Source organism: Lepus europaeus, chromosome 6 (genome assembly GCF_033115175.1).
Source record: "Lepus europaeus isolate LE1 chromosome 6, mLepTim1.pri, whole genome shotgun sequence".
Taxonomy (NCBI): domain Eukaryota; kingdom Metazoa; phylum Chordata; class Mammalia; order Lagomorpha; family Leporidae; genus Lepus; species Lepus europaeus.
The window spans coordinates 126057749-126076450 of NC_084832.1; the positions used below are offsets into that span (position 1 = coordinate 126057749).

The 18702-nt window shown below is 48.2% G+C and overlaps 1 protein-coding gene and 1 pseudogene across 1 annotated transcript in view; one reads left to right on the plus strand and one right to left on the minus strand.

Annotated features, from left to right (window-relative positions):
• SLC2A13 (solute carrier family 2 member 13) overlaps nt 1-18702 on the minus strand; it is a 333838-nt gene that overhangs the window by 121606 nt on the left and 193530 nt on the right. The window lies entirely within an intron of this gene.
• LOC133762574 (small ribosomal subunit protein eS7-like) lies at nt 6223-6788 on the plus strand (annotated as a pseudogene).

The following is an 18702-nucleotide window of genomic DNA, read 5'->3' on the forward strand; positions in this document are numbered from 1 at the left end:
CACTACTGAGTCGTGTTCGCTTGGCAGTCACTGACATATAATGCGTACAGCAAGCCACACCCACTGCAAGGATAGAATTCCATAAACTCTGCCAGCTGTAGAGACCTTCAAGGCTGCCAGCACCACGGTGATACAGGGTGTCACTCCCAATTATTCCTCACACTCCCGCACAGGGCAATTTTCCAAGCAGCCTTAGCCATGGGCAATCACAGGTCTGTTAGTTGCCATTATCCTTGTATATCAGCTTGCTTTTATATTAACAGCATCAGACACTAGGACATCTTTTATGCCTGGCTCATTTCACTGGGCACAAGGCCCCTGAATCAGCACAGTAATTTGTTTCTCCATTCACCTGTTGATGGGTGTTTGCGTTGATTTCAATTTGGGGCTGTGTGAATAAAGCTACTCAAAACACTTGTGTACAAATACGTGTATAAATATATTGCACTTTTCTGGAGTAAACACTTAAAAAAAGAGGGATGCGAGGGGGAGCTAAGTGCTAATGGCTAAAAACAGTGACAAACACTTTTCCAAAAAGGCTGTGTCATCTCACATTTCACCGCTCCTGCGTGAGCCGAGTTGCCGCCATTGTTTGACACTGTTAGCTGCTGGCTATGGAAACCTGTGTTCTAATTAGCATCTATCTGATGACTAATGATGTTGAGCATCTTTTCATGCTTACGGGACATCTGTACATACTCTTCCGTGAAATGTTTGCTCGCATATTTTGGTAATGATTTTACTGAGTCATCTTCTTGTTAGACTACAGGATTTTTACAGTTTTTATCCCTAACACCAAAAATCTGGGTTTCCATTTGTTCTGTTACCATTTATTGAGAAGAATCATCTTTCCTCAATGAGTTTCCTTGACAATTTTGCATTTATCAAATATGAGGAGTCTTCAAAACGCCTAGGGAAAATGCATATTATGAAAAAAATGCATGGATTTCAATTTTTTTGCACCAAATGAGCTCATCTTTTTTTTTTTTTTTAATTTGACAGAGTTAGAGAGAGAGAGAGAGAGAGAGAAACATATTCCCTCCATTGGTTCACCCCCCGAAATGGCCGCTACGGCCGGAGCTACGCCGATCCGAAGCCAGGAGCCAGGTGCTTCCTCCTGGTCTCCCATGCAGGTGCAGGGCCCAACCACTTGGGCCATCCTCCACTGCCTTCCCGGGCCACAGCAGAGAGCTGGACTGGAAGAGGAGCAACTGGGACTAGAACCCAGCGCCCATATGGGATGCCGGCGCTGCAGGTGGAGGATTAACCCAGTGAGCCATGGCGCCGGCCCCGAGCTCATCTTTTAATTCCACTTTCTGTAAAGTTTCTGAAGCACGTTCCCATGGACAGGTCTATTTCTGTACTCGGTTCACACATCTTATGTACTTCTATACTTGAAGATTGTAGGTCTCTATCAATTTGAATTAAGGTATGTGATTGTATTATTCAGATACACTCTGTTTTTGAATTTTATCTAGTGTTGTATGAACATTAAAATAAAGCTTATGGAGTTATCTACTTCTTCCTTTATTACTGTTAAGTTTTGTTACATGTATTTCAAGGCTTCATTATCACATACATGTACATTGATGAATGTCAGATCTTTCTGAGTCTCCTATCTTTATGAACTATACTGTGATAATTATCCTTCTCTTGAAGTCTACATTTCTGATAAGATCACTACAGGATTTTTATCATCACCGTGTGCATGGTTTATCTTTATTCAATTCATCTGGATCTTGGGGCAAGTACTGTGGAGCAGCAGGTTAAGCCACCTTGTGGGTCACCCATATCCCATATGGGAATACTGGTTTGAGTTCCTGCTACTCTGTTTCCAATCCAATTTCCTGCTAATGCATCCTGGGAGGCCTGCAAAGAGATCCAGCCTCCTGGCTCCGGCCTGCCCCATCCCTGACAGGTGAAGGTAGGCGGAGAGTGAATCACCAAGTGGAAACTCTTTCTTCCCTGTGTCACTCTGCCTTTCAAGTAAATGAAAAAGTAAACAAACATTTGAAAAAAAACTCATGCAGACAACATACAGTTGGGTCCTGCTTTTCTATCTACTGTAATAATGTTTCTTTTAATCAGATTTTATTCAATCGGCATTCAGTGTAACATGATTACTTGTGTTTTCAGTTTGTATGCTCTGCTTTGGTCCCTCTCCTAAATCTTCTTACCTTCTTTTGAACAGTTGAATATATTCTGGAATTATATTTCTAATTTATCTATTTCTTTTTGCTAAATCTTACGTCATTATCTTTTAATGATTTTGGTACGGATTAAAATATACATCCTTAGCTTTTGTATCTTGATATTTTACAACATATGTTCACTTACCTCTGCTGTTCTTGTTAAGAGTTGTCACAGGGGCTGGCACTGGCATAGCGGGTAAAGCCGCTGCCTGCAGTGCTGGCATCCCATGTGGGCGCCGGTTCTAGTCCTGGCTGCTCCACTTCTGATGCAGCTCTCTGCTATGGCCTGGGAAAGCAGCAAAACATAGTCCAAGTCCTTGGGACCCTGCACCCACGTTGGAGACCCTGAAGAAAGCTCCTGCTCCTGGCCAATTGGAGAGTGAACCAGCCGATGGAAAACCTCTCTCTCTGCCTCTCCTTCTCTCTCTCTGTATAACTATGAATTTCAAATAAATAAGTAAATCTTTTTTTAAAAAAAAAGTTGTCACATACGCTGTGTACATTTCCCAAGGCAAGGTTACAATTATGCTTCAAACAGTATAACAAGTTTTAAATAAAAAGAAACAGTCTTTCATGTATACGTAAACATCTTTGCCATGCTTAATATTCTTTTTAATTTCTAAGGATCTGAACTGCTCCCTCGTATCATTTCCATTCATCTGAAAGAATTTAGTTCTGGGTATCTTTTCTCCTGGGGCAGACTGGTGATACAAATTCTTTCATTTTCTCTTTACAGAAAAACATCTCAAATGCACCTTCATTCTGTTTCATAATGTCTATTTTCATCTACTTGAACTGCAGAGTGACAAAGATAGACAGACAGATATACAGATACACAGACAGACACAAAGTATTCTCCAACCTGCTGCTTCACTCCCCAGTTGCCTGCAACAGTTAGCACTCAGACTGGCTGAAGCCAGGAGCCTAGAATTCTGTCCTAGTCTCCCATGCAGGTGGCAGGGGTCCAAACACATAAGCTATCCCCTGCTGCCTCCCCACAATGTATTACAGGAGCCTGATGGGAAGTGGAGTTGCCAGGACTTGAACTAGCACTTTAGTGTGGGTGTGGGCATCCCAAGTGGGGGCTAAACCCACCCATGCCACAATGTCCACACCTGTACCGTCACTCTCGAAGCTGATTTTCATTGAGTACATTGTTTTATATCTGTCTTTCTGTTCAGGACTTCATAGATGTGGCTCTTTCAGGCTGTGTGGTTTCACATTAGAAGTATGTAAAATTCCAGATCAATGTCTGTGTGTGATGGGCTGTGTTTCTCTGGTTATTGTCATGATTCAATCTTTGTTATGCACCTGCTGATTGTGATGGGATACCACATCTGTTTATTCAAATTTATTTAAGCTGCAGACTGCTGAGGTTAATACTCAACAAAGTGACTTCTACCAAATTAGAGGCGCTTCGGCAATTTTATCTTTGCTTTTACTTTCTCCCCCATCTTCCCACTCCTCTCCACTGGGAATTCCATTCACATGTGTGCTCAACTTTTTCAAACTATCTCAAATGTTCTGACTCTCCTCTTTAAAAATCTATTTATCTTCTTCTGTTTCACATTAACTTTTACTGTCTTTATTCTGCTATTTAGCTCATGCAGTAAAATCATGAATTCTGGTATTATATACTTCATTAAGAAAATACTCATTGCATTCCTATTTATAATTTCTGTTTATAGCCTAAGGTTCCCTATCTTAATTTATTATAAACATATTATTTTGTATCTCTCTGAGCATACAAGTAATACATAATAAATGCTTATTATTACCGTGTAATAACTCCAACACCTGTGTTATTCTGGGATTATCTATGAAATGCCAATATTTCATTTACTTAGTGAAGATACTAAAAGGAAAACCACCATCAATTCAGAAAATCTGCATGTTCATTGGATTATTCTCATTGAATATCCCATGATTCAATAAAACCAAACACATATTTCTTTCCATCACAATTAAATGTGAGGATAATCAGTTTAAAGCACCGAAAACCAATCATACCAATATTTGCCAATCTTTTCTCATAGATTTTAATAAAACTAAGTTTCCTACTTTACATATATTATATACACATTAACTTATTTAACAGCCCTAATCCAGTTGTTAGGATAGTCTACGTAGACCTTCTTCACAAAGGAACAGAATTTTTAAAAAAGCCTGTTTTTCCAACTGGACATAGATTTGACAAATTTTCTTCATTTGGCTGACTACTCATAATACTGAGACAAAGGTTCTTTGGAATTTGTTGGTGAAAACTCAAATAACATTCAAAACATTTAAGCAATGAGAAAGAAAAGATTCCTCAAATCATAGTAAGTTATACCTCAGATACTAAAAAATACTAACAATTCTTTTTGCTCAAAGATACCAATATGTTATGAAAGAGTGACTGACAACTACTCTTAGAAAGTGATTGGGGCCGGCACTGTGGCGCAGTGAGTTAATGCCCTGGCCTGAAGTGCCAGCATCCCATATGGGCGGTGGTTCAAGTCCCAGCTGCTCCACTTCCAATCCAGCTCTCTGCTGTGGCCTGGGAAATCGGTACAGGATGGCTCAGGTCCTTGGGCCCCTGTGCCTGCATGGGAGACCCAGGGGAGGCTCCTGGCTCCTGGCTTCTGATTGGCAGATCGGTGCAGCTCCAGCCGTTGCAGCTAATTGGGGGGTGAACCATCAGATGAAGGACCTCTCTCTTTCTGCCTCTCCTTCTCTCTCTGTGTAACTCTGACTTTCAAATAAAGAAGTAAATCTTTAAAAAAAAAAGTGATTAATATCCCCTTTGTTGGCATTTAGAGGCCGGCACTGTGGCAAAGTGCGTAAAAGCCACAGCTTGCAATGCTGGCATCCCACGTGGGCGCCGGTTTGAGTCCTGACTGCTCCACTTCTGATCCAGCTCTCTGCTGTGGCCTGGGAAAGCAGTAGAAGATGGCCTATGTCCTTGGGCCCCTGTACCCTCGTGGGAGACCCAGAAGAAGCTTCTGGCTCCTGGCTTCAGATCAGCCCAGCTCCGGCCATTGCAGCCAACTGGGGAGTGAGCCAGAGGATGGAAGACTTCTCTCTCTCTCTCTCTCTCTCTCTCTGCCTCTGCTTCTCTCTCTAACTCTGACTTTCAAATAAATAAATAAATAAATCTTTAAAAAAAAAAAAAACAACAAATCTTAGCTTTAGAAGCTTAGAAGGATCAAAGGCATAGGTCACAACCTGAACTCCCAAGAACATTTTCAAACTTCTAATATGAAAAAAAGAAAAAACAAAACACACAGATCTACATGGTCCTGACATTTACCAAAATGGAAACAGAGATCTGAATGACAACAAAGCAGGGAGACACGTGGCAGCCTTTGGTCAACAGCTCCGCAATGCGATGTCTATGTCCCAGTGGGATTCTCAGGCCAGGTCCTCATTTCCACAGGAAGACTTTCTTGACATTCTTACACACTGAACAGAGTGCTACCTTTAAAGGTGAAGATTCTAAAAGCTTTCGTTTGCAGAGAGGCATCCTCCTGATGCTATCTGCTTGACGAGAGGTGTTCAGCTGATAAAGCAACCCAGCAATTTATCTCCCCACCTTTGGAATGAAAGCACTCCACTCGGCAAGCTCTCACTGAAATGAACACGGCTGGCTCTGCACGCGGCATTTTAAACAGCGTGGTTCTTGCCAGCCAAATCTACAGCTCATGCATCACGTGCAAATGGCCAAAACCATTTCCCTCTCATTATTCCGACGAAATGTCACGCTACAGTGTGTAGATTTAACAGAATTTGTAAAAAATCTCTACGTTTAATTTTGCCTTTCATTCTCAACATTGAAATGCTTGTGGAGTTCAAAGCTCTTTTTCTAGGTAGGAGTTAGTGATCAAAGTTCCCAGGAAGCAAAACTGAAATTGGTGAGTCATACGAATTAAAACGTTTCCTGGAAATAACATAAACATATTAATCAAAGCATATCCTTGGCTTTCCCCCGATAGCACTGAAATTATATGCCCTGTGCTCCTCCTCAGCTGGCGCTCACCCAGGAGAAGCCATGTTCACCTGCAGCACCAAGATCGCCAAGCCCAATGGCAAGCAGCCGGATGAGTTCGAGTCAGGATCTCCCAGGACTCCTGGAGCTGGAGATGAACTCAGACCTCAAGGCTCAGCTAAAGCCGCTGAATATCATGGCTGCTAAGGAAATAAAGCTGCCTGTGGCTGCAAAGCTATCCTAATCTTTGTTTCCGTTTCTCAACTAAAATCCTTCCAGAATATTCAAGTCTGGCTAGTACGTGGGCTGGAGAAGAAGTTAGTGGAAGGCTTGCTGTCTTTACTGCTCAGAGGAGAATTCTGCCCAAGCCAACCCAACAAAGCAATGCGAAAAATAAGCAAGAGCGCCCTGGGAGCTGCGCTCTGCGATCCTGGAGGACTTTGTCTTCCCCAGTGACATCGTGGGCTCGAGCCTCCAGGAGAAGCTGGACGGCAGCTGCTCTAAATGTCCATGTGGACCACGCACAGCAGAACAGCATGGTGCAGAAGGGGGACGCTTGCTCTGGTGTCTGTAAGAGGCTCACAGGCAAGGATGTTAATTCTGAGTTCCCAGAGTTCCCATATCTATGACCTACAAAGGCAACAACACAGGTGAGGTCAGGAACTATGATCCATTAAAAATAATAAAATTGCTCAGATAGCATATGTATTACATGTGGTCCATATGAGACTAGAATTTATTTTCTTTTTTTTAAAGTTATACCAGCTTCATGTATTTCATATTTACAGATTTAGGAACATAGTGACACTTTCCCCCAATCCTTCCTCCTGCCCATGCTACAATCCTTCTTGTCCCTCCCTCTCCCATTCTCATTCTAAATTTTTACAAAGATCCATTTTCAGGATACATAATGATCATAAAGTTAACCCTACACTAAGTAAAAGAGTTCCACAAACATGTATGAAGAAAAAAAACAAAACGCTGTTCCTCAATGGAAGAGCCAAGGAAAAAGATCACTTCATTTGCCAGTCACCCTCAAAACGTCTTTTCAAAGCCAAGAAGTTTTCATGCAATAATAAAAATATAACTTCTAACCAAGAATAAATCTAGTTTATTTCATATTCAGAGACTTATTTTAACAGAGATTTAGAAAAGCTAAATGATACGCATTGCTGAGTTTCACAACATTTTTAAGCCTCTCTATGCTCAAATACTATGCCAGACACACAAAACGTGACTGCCCTATCCGACAGTGAGTTCCTGCGGAAGGGCAGAACACAGAGCACCGCATGGGCACTGACATCGTTAAACAACTAAATCACAAATAATTAAATGAATGACCTTCAGTAACACTGGGTACACAAGCTTTAAGTAGAGACTAAAGCATATGTAGACTGCCTGCTTAGCAGCAAATGCCTGTGCCACAGGAAGTGAATGAAGGCCCCAGTATGGAGAATCTCAAGCATTTTAAGTGAGTTACATAGGTGACCAGCTGGACTCCTTCCTATACCAACATTCTCTTGAACAGGAGGAAAAAAATGCTCTGAATAACAGGTTCTATTTCAACCACCAAAAAAACCCAAAACAAAACAAAACTGCATATTCCATACCCCACAGGAAAAGAAGCAGACTCCGAACAGCACTGATAACGGTTTTGCTTTGGCTCAGCTGGCGCTAAGCACACTGCCCTGGAAGCCTTGTTCTGACTCACGTAGAGGAGCGCGTGAGGTCAGCAAATCCAGACCACTTCTAACAGGCAAAGCTTGCTAGCTTGCTGAATTCCAGACCTGGCTCTCACACCCACCCCATGAGTGGGTGGGGCCCATCGGAATAAGACCAAAGTCTCTTTACATTTTTAAGATATTAAATGCAGAATGAACCTTTAAAAGTAAAGAACATGACTTTATATGAACTTGTCTGTGTCTTAATATTTTTAAATAACTTAGGACAGGCGTCCAGTTAAACCCAGCATCTTCATTTCTTTATCACTTCCACTGAAATGACTATAACATTAAGTTTTTAAGGAAAATGGGAGGGTCAGGGCTGGGGATGTGGCACTGTAGGTTAAGCTTCTACTTGCGGCACTGGCATCCCATATGGATGCTGGTTCAAGTCCCAACTGCTCCACTTCCAACCCCGCTCCCTGCTGATGTGCCTGGGAAAGCAGCAGCAGATGGCCCAAGTACTTGGGCTCCGATACCTGTATGAGACCCAGAAGAGGCTCCTGGCTTCAGATTGGCCCAGCTCCAGCAGGTGCAGCAATTTGGGAAGTGAACAAGCAGATGGAAAATCTCTCTCTCCCTCTCTCTGTAATTCTGCCTCTCAAGTAAATAAATAAATAAATCTTTAAAAACATGTAAGGATTTAGAACATGAGGCTGAATGCCTGGTGAATGGCTTGGCATAGCAGAGCTAGAACCCAAGCAAGTCAGGCGAACCAGCAAGGAATAGAGTGACTCCTGTGATAGACACGGTGAGTTTTCAGAATGGAATGTTCCAGACAGCTCAGAGGGTGGATTACAAAGCAGTGGCGTGTGGCAGGCACGATGGCACAGCAAGCAAAGCCTCTGCCAGTGACACTGGCACCCCGTCACAGCACTGATTTGTGTCCTGGCTACATCACTTCTGATGCAGCTCCTTGCCAAAGGCCTGAAGAAAGCAGAAGATGGCCCAAGTGTTGGGGCCCCTGCCAGTCACATGGGAGACCTGGATGAACCTCCTGGCTCCTGGCTTCAGCCTGGCCCAACCCTGGTCACTGCTGCCACTGGGAAGTGAAGTAGTATGTGGAAGCCATCTCTCACTCTTTCCCTGTAACTCTTTAAAAATGAATGAATGAATTAATCAATAAATATTTTAAAAAATTTTTATGAGAGTTCCATCCTCATTCCATCTGATCCCATAGCAAGGAGGAGACAGTGGACAGCCAGACTGCAAACCCCAGCACAGCAGAGCAAGGAGGGCCAAGAACAAAAGCTCAGAGCATTACACACAGTCTCAGAGGCCAGACCCACCACCAAGTCCAAGGGCTGAAGGGACATTCTCACGGCCTAAAGATGTCTCAGCGCTGGCACTGTGGCACAGTGGGCTGAGCCAGTGTGTGTGACTCCAGCCTTCCCTATCAGAGCACATGTCCAGCAACTCCACTTCCAATCCAGCTTCCTCCCCAAACCCCATTCTTCTGCCGATGGGGGCTGGCACTCACCTATACCTGTACCTGCACCTCGGAAAGCCCAGGCCTCCTGAACACCTGTGTTCTTCTATTCTCTCTTCTGCAACTGCTGCTATGGGAACTCCGGGGTCAGCAAATCTTTTATTACCTGCAAAGTACTGTGGCAATAAAATGCCTGTTTCTGTATTTCATAGATAGTAAGTCACAGAAGGGTACTATGTTCTAGCTCAACACAGCATATAGTTTCTTTTAGAAAATGAGCCTCATTATCCAACTTAAATGTAACTCTTTCGAAGAAAACACCCAATCGGAAAGTAAAGGATGGACTTTGAGAAGTGAAAGAGGAAAATAGCAACAAAAGTTGCAAGACCATAAGCACCTACAATTGCAAATGCTTACTTCAATGTACTTGTTTGCCTTTTGTGCTGTCTACTAAAACATCACTATGGTTCTGGTGTGTCACACCCCATAGTACACCATCATAATGCCACGGTGTTCCTGAGGTCCCTGCACCCAGACCTTGTTTTATTACTCAGGGAGCTGCTCTTCTCCTTCCCAGTGCTGTGAACTTTCACCTCTCTCCCCTGATGGAAACAGGCCCTGCACAGCACAGGATGCCATCCTGGCGCTCAGTCTGCACCCAACGATCGTATTTCTCAAAGACCATTCCGGTGGCCCCGGGCAGGAGGTGCTGGCAGGGAGGCCAGCGGGGAGGCTGCTGACTGCACGGACAGGCTCAAAGATGTAACTACCAGCTCTGTTTATTAAAGCATCACGTGTGGTCCACCTGTGTCACTGGGAGAGTCTAAAATCTCTCACGGCTCACACACGGAGGGCGCTCCGGGCCTGGATGCGGTATGGCAGCCGTAGTATTAGCGTCTAGACACGTTGCACAGCTGCACGTGGGGAGGAGAAGAGAACAGTAGCTGGCTCCTGGGCCCGAGCAGCTGTAGGGACAGCTGTACCACTGGCCGAGCTGGGGGAGGAGGGAGACGAGACTCAGCCACCGAGGAAGGCTGCTCACCCCATGGGCACAGGAGAAAGCCGAGCTCAGAGCCTCTGCGCAGTTACCCAGGGTGGCACAGCCGGTCAGGAAACAAGAGGAAATGTCACTCCGGCCCTGACTGGCACCAGATGAAGGAACACACGCTAGGCACCGTGAATCAGTCACGCTGGAGTGCATGAACACCGTATCTCAGTTCGTCCCAACAACACTATGGGACAGGTCTGTCTGATCCCAAAGTCAGCCCCAGCAGACGCCCTCTTAGCTGCTAAGACAGGAGGCAAGGTGGCACTCAGTGCAAGTCCCAGCCACTTAGCCTCAAATTCAAGATGGAAGAACTGCAAGGAGGGCGTGAAGCCAAGTATACGAACATCCACAGCCTTTGCTATCACTCCTAAAGCTACAGCCACCTATTCATCAGCTCTCATCTCAAACCAGCCTCTAACAGGATGTACGTGGCAAAGTTCTGAGTAAAGTATCAGTGGGAATTCAGTTCCTTCAGGCACGTGGCACCACACTAAAAGCCCGGAGGGGACCCACCCCAGCTGCCAGAGGCCACTGGAGGGGACCCACCCCAGCTGCAAGAGGCCACTGGAGGGGACACACCCCAGCTGCCAGAGGCCTCCGGAGGGGACCCACCCCAGCTGCCAGAGGCCACTGGAGGGGACCCACCCCAGCTGCAAGAGGCCACTGGAGGGGACCCACCCCAGCTCCTAGAGGCCACTGGAGAGGACCCACCCCAGCTGCCAGAGGCCACTGGAGAGGACCCACCCCAGCTGCCAGAGGCCACTGGAGAGGACCCCCCCCAGCTCCCAGAGGCCACTGGAGGGACCCCCCCCCCCCAGCTCCCAGAGGCCACTGGAGGGACCCCCCCAGCTCCCAGAGGCCACTAGAGGGGACCCACCCCAGCTCCCAGAGGCCACTAGAGGGGACCCACCCCAGCTCCTAGAGGCCACTGGAGGGGACCCACCCCAGCTCCTAGAGGCCACTGGAGGGACCCACCCCAGCTCCTAGAGGCCACTAGAGGGGACCCACCCCAGCTCCTAGCGGCCACTGGAGGGGACCCACCCCAGCTCCCAGAGGCCACTAGAGGGGACCCACCCCAGCTCCCAGAGGCCACTAGAGGGGACCCACCCCAGCTCCCAGAGGCCACTGGAGGGGACCCACCCCAGCTCCCAGAGGCCACTGGAGGGGACCCACCCCAGCTCCTAGAGGCCACTGGAGGGGACCCACCCCAGCTCCCAGAGGCCACTGTAGAGGACCCACCCCAGCTCCCAGAGGCCACTGTAGAGGACCCAACCCAGCTGCAAGAGGCCACTGGAGGGACCCACCCCAGCTCCCAGAGGCCACTGGAGGGGACCCACCCCAGCTCTCAGAGGCCACTGGAGGGGACCCACCCCAGCTCTCAGAGGCCACTAGAGGGGACCCACCCCAGCTCCTAGAGGCCAATGGAGGGGACCCACCCCAGCTCTCAGAGGCCACTAGAGGGGACCCACCCCAGCTCCTAGAGGCCACTAGAGGGGACCCACCCCAGCTCCCAGAGGCCACTGGAGGGGACCCACCCCAGCTCCTAGAGGCCACTGGAGGGGACCCACCCCAGCTCCTAGAGGCCACTGGAGGGGACCCACCCCAGCTCCCAGAGGCCACTGTAGAGGACCCACCCCAGCTCCCAGAGGCCACTGTAGAGGACCCAACCCAGCTCCCAGAGGCCACTGGAGGGACCCAACCCAGCTCCCAGAGGCCACTGGAGGGGACCCACCCCAGCTCTCAGAGGCCACTGGAGGGGACCCACCCCAGCTCTCAGAGGCCACTAGAGGGGACCCACCCCAGCTCCTAGAGGCCACTAGAGGGGACCCACCCCAGCTCTCAGAGGCCACTAGAGGGGACCCACCCCAGCTCCTAGAGGCCACTAGAGGGGACCCACCCCAGCTCCTAGAGGCCACTAGAGGGGACCCACCCCAGCTCCCAGAGGCCACTGTAGAGGACCCACCCCAGCTCCCAGAGGCCACTGGAGGGGACCCACCCCAGCTGCCAGAGGTCACAGGAGGGGACCCACCCCAGCTGCCAGAGGCCACAGGAGGGGACCCACCCCAGCTGCCAGAGGCCACATGGCCCTGGGAATTCTAAGAAACCTGGAATCCAGGCTGAAATCTCACTAATGCAGAACCTACACTTTCTGCAGAAGCCAGTGTGGGGCAGAACTCAGTCCTCGCTGACAGTCTTGGGTAAGCGATTATGTTCCTCAAAGGAAGCTTGGAGAAGCAGCCGAGGGAGGGGTGGGCCACGGATCCACGAAGAGGCTGCCGGCTCTCTGTGGAGACTGAAGTGATAACCCCACACTATCAGCTACGTCGAGGGAGGGGTGGGCCACGGATCCACGGAGAGGCTGCCGGCTCTCTGTGGAGACTGAAGTGAGAAGCCCACACTAGCAGCTACGTCGAGGGAGGGGTGGGCCACGGATCCACGGAGAGGCTGCCGGCTCTCTGTGGAGACTGAAGTGATAACCCCACACTATCAGCTACGTCATCAGCTTCTGTTTTTCTGGAAATCAGTGTTTCTACAGAAATGCAAGGAAGAGCCCTTTTATTGTCCTGTGCATTTCACACTGCCCGGCCCAAATAATCTCATCTCGATTAATGAAGACGCTACAGCAGGAGACGATGCTCTGCTTCTGACGGCGCTGACGGACGTGCCATCAGACTGTCTGTCTCCGCGTCAGCAGCCTAATAGCATTGGGACCCCTGGGACGCCATCAGCCACAGGACGCACAGCCGCAGCCATGGCCAGGATGCACTAGCTTAGCTCTATCACCTCCACAAGGAGGGAGGAACCTGGAGATCTCACTTGCAGAACTTTTTAATGAAAATCCTCAGTAATGAAACCCAAACTAAAGTTATGAATACCTATCCAATATTATAAATCACCAGAAATGTCATTACGGCCTGTCATTCATGCTAATGAACAAAACTCATCTGTCTTCTCAACCCCTGAGTGGTACGGCTTTTGTGTTCCTAAGGCGCTACCTGCAGGCTGGTTAAAAAGAGAAATTCACAGCCAGAGTCAATGTCACTCAGGCTGTTAGAACACCATGCTACAACAAAACCCAAACAGGAGGGACCAGCATTGTGGCATAGCAGGTAAAGCTGCTGCCCGCAACACTGGCATCCCACGTGGCCAGTGGTTCAAGTTCTAGCAGCTCCACTCCCAATCCAGCTCCCTGCTGATGTGCCTGGGAAAAGCAGAGGAAGATGGTCCAACGTTTAGAGCCCTTGACATTCATGTGGAAGACCTAGCTCGTGGCTCCTGGCTTCAGACTGGCCCAGCCCCAGCCTTTGCAGCCATCTGGGGAGTGAACCAGAGGACAGAAGGTCTCTGTCTCTGCCTCTCCCTTTCTCGCTCTATAACTTTAGGATTCAAAAAAAAAAAAAAAAAAAGGACAGTGAGGAGGAATGAAAGAAAGCTGGCTCCACAGGGGGACAGGTTAACGACACCATGGCACTTGGATGTTCCTTTGGAGAAAACAGACAAACTTGCAGTGACACTAAAATACAGTGATGATGACAATATTCACTCCCAGCACTACAAGAGCCCAGAAGGGGAACATCTCAACTGGCCCCTGGGTTCCACGGGATGACTTGGGATCTGAGTATGGAGGTCTCTTAGGCTCAGCTGGGCACTGCAGTCAGCCAGAACAGCACGTGTGCAGGTTCCGGGGCTGCTGCTAGCTATGGTCACAGCCCGAAGCACAGGGGTCCCCTTCCGCAGGGAGAAACACACGCGGGAACTGACGGGCAGAGAACAGCACAGACAACCACGAGAGTCACACCATGAAGGGCTCCAGACTTCAAATGCTGCTCACAGCCATTACGGGATTTCCCGTCGAGATGGGACAGGCCTGATCCTGTTTCAGGAGGTTCACTTATGGAGGTTGAAGGCCAAGAAGAGCCTTGGTGCAGCTCCTTCTGCACTGCTGTCCAGCCTTAGCCTCACACAGGTGGCCAGCTTCACTCGGACTTCCTCTCGGGAACCTGCGATCAGGACAACTCCAGCCAATCTGCTAAGGGTGTCTGAGCACAGAGATGCCTCCAGTGCGTTAGCATGGGCACAGGGCATGAAGCCACTGCTTGGGATGCCTGTATTCGTTATGAGACTGCCTGGCTCAAGTCCCAACTGCTCTGCTTCTGACCCAGGTTCCAGCTAATGTGCATTCTGGAAGGCAGCAGATGCTCAAGTCCTTTGGTCCCTGCCACCCATGCAGGAAACCTGGGTGGTGTTTCCAGCTCCTGCCTTGGGTCTGCCCCAGCCCTGGCTGGGCGCTGTGGGCCTTTTAGGGGAGTGAATCACTGAACAGAAGATCTCTTTCAGCCCCCCTTAAATAAAGTAACAACAAATTAAAAGCACACACATTCCAAGGGTACAGTGGCAGAGTATGACAGAGGATGATCTCTATGAGGAAGATAGGAGGACACATGGCACCAGGGGGCTCAAGGCCAGGACTCCCTGTGGACACAGAGCTGAGCAAGGGACTTTCCGGGTCTGGTCTGCACCTCCGGCCAGCTCAGCAGCACTCCTGCTTCCCACCTTTAGAATCTGTCCTCATTGTAATCTGACTTAGTTCTTGAGTCAAGTTTGATGGGGATGCTGCTACTTGCAATCCAGTGATTGCTGACTAAGAGCAGGGCTGATAGGTAACTGGAAAGATAAGAATGATGTAGAGATCCTAAGGAAAGGACACTGAAGGAAATGACAACTGAGAGGTTTGGGGTGTGCTGGTTCCTAAGTTGCAGGTTTGGGGATCCCACTGCTCAGATCCAGCTCTGAGGAGGGGTCAGCAACAAGAGGGGCAGAACTGGGGGAAGCCACAGGGCTCTGGGGACTGGGGAGGGCAGGATATCAAGAATAGCAACTGGAGAAGGGGTGCGCACTGCAGAGTTCTGATCTAGAAGTGCAGACTGGGTCATCATGGCAGTGGAAGAAATACCCCAATACCCTTGGAGCCAAGACCTAGGGGCGCCAACATTAAGTGCAAACAGAGTGGGAAGAACCATGAAGGAGACTCACGGTAAAAGAACCATGGCCGAGCGAGGAGCCTGGGCAGCCGGCCCCTTGGAAAGACAACATATGTCCAAGTGGCCAGAACACAGCAGACCTTCCCAGCATGCCTTGAGAACCTCCCAGATGGTGATATTTTGTGGCCTCATTTCAAGGCAGGTCATGACATATCTTTCTTTCTTTTTTTTTTTTTTAACATTTTATTTATTTGAAAGGCAAGAGTGACAATGGTGCACGTGTGTGTGCGTGCACACACACACATTTTCTGCCCACTGGTTCAATCCCCAGGTGTCCTCATTATCCAAGGCTGGGCTAGGTAAAAGCAAGAAAAAGAACCCTTTACAAATAAAGCAAAGAAGCGAAGTTCCCTGTGGGGAAGCGTGGGAATGGCTAAGTCACATGGTGTATCCTGGGTCCCTGGGAGAGCACCTGCCCCTTGTGTGTTTCCTGATGAGTGGGGCCCTGGGCATTCCTCCTAAGCCAGCCTCATGTGCTAGCAATGCCCATGCTGGGTCACACTCACACTCACACAGGATACCGCGGTGTAGGGTCTGTTTTACAGACACGGCAAGCCTACTTCCTGGGGCTCATCTCTGGATCTCACGTTGGTATTTCAACTCCTCCACTTCTACTCCTTTGCTTCCACTGAAAGACAGGAGTCAGGGAAAGGAGAGGAGAGGAAATGATGTCTTCTTACTTCCAGTGCTGGCCTGGGGCACCACAGACCTCAGTACATACCAGGGAGACGCATGTCCACGCAGTATCGCAGGACCCTGGGTCTGCATGCTAAAAGGACTGGACGCCTTTCGATGAGGGCCACGGGCAGGCCACACACGGCTGTGCTGTCACAGACTCCCTCACCTCCCAGGGAGGCATTACTACCTCTCACCCGTCCAAGCTCACCGAGGTCTTTTCTCCTTGACTTAAACTGAACGGGAAAAGAGCACTCTAATCCTGAGGTGGCTGACAACTGTACGAGACCCACCAGCTACAAGAGAAACACCCTCACGATTCTTTCCTGTATTTTGGAAACAGAGACATACACGAATGACTGCTATTACAACAGAGGAGGCCTCAAACCCCACACTGAAGGGGGCAGGCCACAGAGAGCCAGTGAACTCTGGAGGGCTTCTGCTTTGCACAACTGCAAGACACAGAGTAGAGAGAAAGTCAGCCCTGACTTAGCTCCGCCCAGGGTCCTGAGACCCAGCTGCGAGCTCCTGGGTCCCCACAAGAACCTGACGTCCCCGGCCCACAGAGCCCTGCAAAGCCAAACATCTTGTGCAGTTTACTCTGCTACCAAGAGCGCTGGATGTGGATCAAAACCCAGATCCAGTGCTCAGAGAGCCTGACTCAGTGTTTGAAGCTTCCCACTCACCAAACTACTTCATACGAAGAAAAAATGTTAAAATACAGAAACTGTCATTTGTTAGTGCCTCCTTCAATTTCTAGGTAGAATTAATCACTCATTTCCCACAGTGCCTGCAGGGTATTAATTTGGTTTTTCTGAGACTGCACTGTAATTACTTATGTCTCTGTCTCCTCAGGTAAAACACAGACTGTTCAGTGACAAAAATTCTTACTGAGAGATCTCTGAACCTAGAGCAGCAAAATAGCAAATGTTGAGCCCAAAATTAAGTGAATACTGCACCTGATGTGCTTTTAAGATTCCTGTGACAGGACAATATTATTTGCAAATTATAGCAGAAAAAGCAATACCACCTATCAAGAGTCTCCCATTTTCACTGCCCATTTTCCATTAGGTTAGCCAACACCACTGACTTTTTTTTTTCACTGAATATGAATTTCACTATGAATTTTTCCACTGAATATATACCCATGAAAGTTTACATCCTCATCATGTGAACTTGGTTTTTACACATACTAAGGACTTGAAAAAGTTCATGAAAAATAGAATTTAAAGGTAAGGTTATTTTGATACAAAAGAATTAAAAAATCCATGCATTACTTTCTCAGGATAGACATTTCCATGAACATTTTGAAGACCTCTGTATGTTTATCATGGAAATAAATTTCTAAAATTCCATTCTGCATGAACTTTCGAAGTCCCCTCATATGTGAAGGCACAGACTATATACACAGAGGCCCTGGCCCAGCTGCTCCTGGTCCCTCTTCCAGTGCACCTACCTAGAGCTGCTGTGGAAACTCACCACAGTCTGACAGTTCATACTTCCACTCCCTTTGCCTCTCTACTCCTCTGCCTGGGAGTGCTGGTATCACGAGAGATTGCTCAGGAGGCCCAGCAAATCACATTTAACAAATGGAGGGGTGACCCTCGGGGTGACAGACCATGCACTGAGCATAGACAACCCCTGGAATAATCCTGAGGAGTTGGCAGGACTGAGTGCCAGCCGCTTCGTGCAGTAATCTGCTCGCCCCACCTGCCCTACTCCCACGCTCATGCTTCTTTGTGTAACTCCCAAGTTGACACCTGCACCCAAGTCCTGGTCTTAAGATCTGCTGTGGGAGGAAGCTAACCTGAGACATGAGTGCAACACCTACCCAGGGAGGTAGACTGTGATTAGAAACGTTCTGACGGCTCCCCGATGAGGCCCCTCGGTCCAGAGCCCTACTGCTGAGCGCTCTGCTTTGTATGTCAGGAACGTGTACTACCTGCCACCCAAAAACGGTGTGGACATCAGAGGTCTAAGTGCATCCCTGTCCTTGGGAGACACGTGCACGTTGGAGTTGGGGGCCAGTGAAGCACACAGGGCTCGAAGGTACCCCTGCAACACCGTTGGAAGCCAGGGGAAGCTCCACTGTGGCAGATGAATGGCCTGGTACCCAATCCTGGACCGGTGAAGACTGTCAATCTTCACAATAAGATCGTCTTTCTTAAAGGTCACGCTGGAGAAATATAAAGGCAGTCTCAACAAACAAGAACCTGAGCACCCGAGACAACAATCAGCACACGGTCATCCAGATCTGACACTGGACACAATATGCTTCTTCTTGGACCCAAACTGATTTCCTCCATACTGGTAACATCGCATCTGAGAAAGGCCTGCAGTACTACTGTTGCAATGGCTTAGCTTCTATTTCTATTCCAACTCAATTTTTCCTCACTCACATATACACTAAAAGCCCATTCCTTTCACTTCACAGGTAACTAGACCAAAGGTAATTAACTGGCACGCCAGTGACCCACGATAGAGACATTTTTGAATTGAACTCGCCTGATTCCTGGGTCAATATTCCTCCTGCTACAGTCTGATCACCTTCCCAAACAGCAAGCCATAAATCCTGTATTTTCCCGTTTACTCAGAAACTTGTGTCCAATGAACATATGGGAGTACGTT